The sequence below is a fragment of the Balaenoptera ricei genome, chromosome X, assembly GCF_028023285.1.
Source record: "Balaenoptera ricei isolate mBalRic1 chromosome X, mBalRic1.hap2, whole genome shotgun sequence".
Classification (NCBI taxonomy): Eukaryota; Metazoa; Chordata; class Mammalia; order Artiodactyla; family Balaenopteridae; genus Balaenoptera; species Balaenoptera ricei.
In genome coordinates this window covers 72,796,632-72,800,203 of record NC_082660.1, presented here as the reverse complement: position 1 = coordinate 72,800,203, position 3,572 = coordinate 72,796,632, and the positions used below count along the sequence as shown (strand labels likewise).

Sequence of the window (3,572 nt, the reverse complement as noted above, 5' to 3'; positions counted from 1 at the left end):
TAACGAGGGTACATATGCAGCCATTTTATTATTTTTTTCCAATTTTTATGAAAGCATTTCCTAAATCTAAAATGTCCAAATATTCATACAGGTTCCACGGGAAAAAATGACTTCAGAAATGAGTTTCTAAAAATAAATCATTTGGTGTTTACAGCAAAGGTATTGAACTGCCACAGGTAAAGAATGAACTGCTTCCTCTTCAGCATATATATGAAAGCTTATAAATAGTTGATAAGCCATCGGCTACCATGTAAAAGTGACAACATGTGCGTTTAGACTCATATAAAAGCTAATGCTGCACCGACGCGGAGTTGGAGCCCAGAAGTGGGTTCCCAGCCTCAGGTGGACAACCTATCCGTCCACAGTCACAGAGCAGAGCAGCCTGCCCCCTCCCGGCACTCCGAAGTGGGGGGACGGAGGCAGGGTCGGCTGCAGCTTCACGCTGAAGAGCACTAAGATGGCCGCTCTGGATCGGGATCTTTCCAGATGCTTCAGGTGTTGTGAACAGAGACTTGTTTGGATTATGTATTTCTCAGCTAGACTAAATGCTAACAACGGATAAGTGCAAGCACATTGGGCAGTTGAGGCTTGTTCAAGACCATTCCATCCTCAACACTCAGAAATGGCATTGTGTGGACTGCAATACAACTGAGTTGATTTGTGCTTGCGTTAGCAGTTCCTGTGTTGTCTGTGGAAGATATATTGAAGAACCTGCACTCAAGCACTTTCAAGAAAGCAGTCATCCTGTTGCATTGGAGGTGAATGAGATGTGTTTTTTTTTTTTTTGTTACCTTTGTGATGATTATGTTTTTAATGATAATGCAACTGGAGAATTGAAGTTACTATGAAGTACATTAAGTGCAATCAAAAGTCAAAATTATCACTGCAACACTGGTAGTGGAAGTATTTTACAGTCTATGGGTACAAGTGATGATTCTTATTTCTTACAGGATGGCGCACACTCTCTGCTTCAAAACGTATATCAGATGTATACTGCTCTTTGGCACAGGAGAAGGATACTAATGGGTAAAATATTTTGAACTTGTTTTAACAGTCACCCATTGGATGAAAAATGCAAGAAGAACAATTTCAGGAAAAAATAGCAAAAAGAGAAGTGAAAAAAAGACTGCAAGAATTAGAGTATCAAGTTAAAGCAGGATTGGAAAGTATGTCTCCAAGAAAGAGTTTACATTTGCAAGGTCTAGATCAGTCCCCCACAAGATAAATAGTTCGTGTTCAAGTACCACTTCAAACCTTAGCATCATCAGCAAAAGATGAAGTAGTATACACCTCAGAAGATGTAAGATTAAAAATTCAAGTGACATGCACCCCAATGTTCATTGCAGCAATATTTACAATAGCCAGGTCATGGAAGCATCCTGGATGCCCATCAGCAGATAAATGGATAAAGAAGATGTGGTACATATATACAATGGAATATTGCTCAGCCACAAAAAGGAATGAAATTGGGTCATTTGTAGAGACGTGGACGGACCTAGAAACTGCCATACAGAGTGAAGTAAGTCAGAAAGAGAAAAACAAATATTGTATATTAATATATATATGTGGAATCTAGAAAAATGGTACAGATGAACCAGTTTTCAAGAAAGAAATAGAGACACAGATGTAGAGAACAAACGTATGGACACCAAGGGGGGTGGTGGTGGTGGTGGTGGGATGAATTTGGAGATTGGGATTGACATATATACACTAATATGTATAGAATAGATAACTAATAAGAACCTGCTGGATAAAAAATAAATAAATAAAATAAAATTTTAAAAATTGCCGGTGATTCCTCCATTAAATGAACGCCAATTGTAACTCTTGGTGTAACAGGATTGAGAAATTTTGGAAATACTTGCTATATGAATTATGTTCTTCAAGTATTGAGTCATTTACTTATTTTTTGACAATATTTTTCAAACTTGATCTGAACAGATGGCTGGCTGTGACAGCTAGTGATAAAACAAGATCATCTTAAAGGCGTCCTCCAGTCACAGATACAGTATATCAAATGAATGAATGCCAAGAAAAAGAAACAGGCTCTGTTTGCTCCAGACATCCAAGTTTATCATCAGGACTAAGTGGTGGAGCATCAAAGAGTAGAAAGATAGAACTTATTCAGCCAAGGAAGCCAAGTTCATAATACACTTCTCTCTGTCATGAATTGCATACTTTGTTCCAAGTTATGTGGTCTGGAAAGTGGGCCTTGGTCACACCATTTGCTATGCTACCCTCAGTATGGAGATTAATACCTGATTTTCGTGGTTATGCCTAACAAGATGCTCGAGAAATTATTTGTGAGCTTTTGGATAAAATACAGCATGAACTAGAGACAACTGATACCAGGATACCATCTCTTATCCCCACTTCTCAAAGGAAACTTATCAAACACTTTATGAATGTTGTGAATAACATTTTTCATAGACAACTTCTCAGTCAGGTTACATGTCTTGCATGTGAAAACAAATCAAATATCATAGCACCCTTCTGGGACTTGTCACTGGAATTTCCAGAAAGATACCAATGCAATGGAAAAGATACTACTTCCCAGCCGTGTCTGGTTACTAAAATGTTGGCCAAATTCACAAAAACTGAAGCTTCAGAAGGAAAAATCTATATATGTGACCAGTGTAATTCAAAGCATAGAAGGTTTTCCTCAAAACCAGTTATACTCACAGAAACCCCCAAACAGCTTATGATTTTCCACCTACTTCAGGTTCTCAGACTACATCTCAAACGATTCAGGTGGTCAGGTCATAATAATTGAGAGAAGATTGGTGTTCATGTTGGCTTTGAAGAAATCTTAAACATGGAGCCCTATTGCTGCAGGGAATCTCTGAAATCTCACAGACCAGAATGTTTTATTCATTACTTACCTGCTGTAGTAATGCACCACGGGAAAGGATTTGGCTCAGGACATTACACTGCCTAGCGTTATAATTCCGAAGGAGGGTTCTGAGTACACTGCAATGATTCCAAGCTAAACATGTGCACTATGGATGAAATATGCAAGGTCCAAGCTTATATTTTGTTTTATACCCAGCGACTTACTGAGAATGGACATTGTAAACCCCTGTCTGGTAGCCAACATCCCAAAGAAGAAATTGATACCTCTTCTAATGAAATCCTTAGTTGATCCAAAGACAGTGGGTCTTTCTTCTTGCGATATATATATATATATATATATATATATATATATATATATATATATATATATATGTGTGTGTGTGTGTGTGTGTGTGTGTGTGTGTTTTAAAAAGGCTGACTTAACAATTTTAAGCTTCATTTTTTTTATTTTCTTACTAATCAGTGCACACTATGTTTACACATTTTGTATCTAACTACAATAAATCTCTTTTTTTACAGAGACAAATTAGCATAAGTATATGTATATCAATGACAGCAGGTAACTAAACATTTTTCAAGTACCTGGGAGTTTTAAACTTTTAGTGCTTACCTCAGACTGGTGTTACCTCTTTTATATATTGATGTCTTAATTGGCTCACATCATGAATTTGTGCAGTCTTCTACTGAAGAATTTCAGGTGGCATCATTTTATACATTTC

General features: G+C 37.3%; 1 pseudogene; it reads left to right on the top strand.

Moving 5' to 3' along the window:
- The first annotated feature begins 545 nt into the window (after positions 1 to 545).
- Positions 546 to 3,142, top strand: LOC132357718 (ubiquitin carboxyl-terminal hydrolase 44-like; annotated as a pseudogene).
- The last annotated feature ends 430 nt before the right edge of the window (positions 3,143 to 3,572 follow it).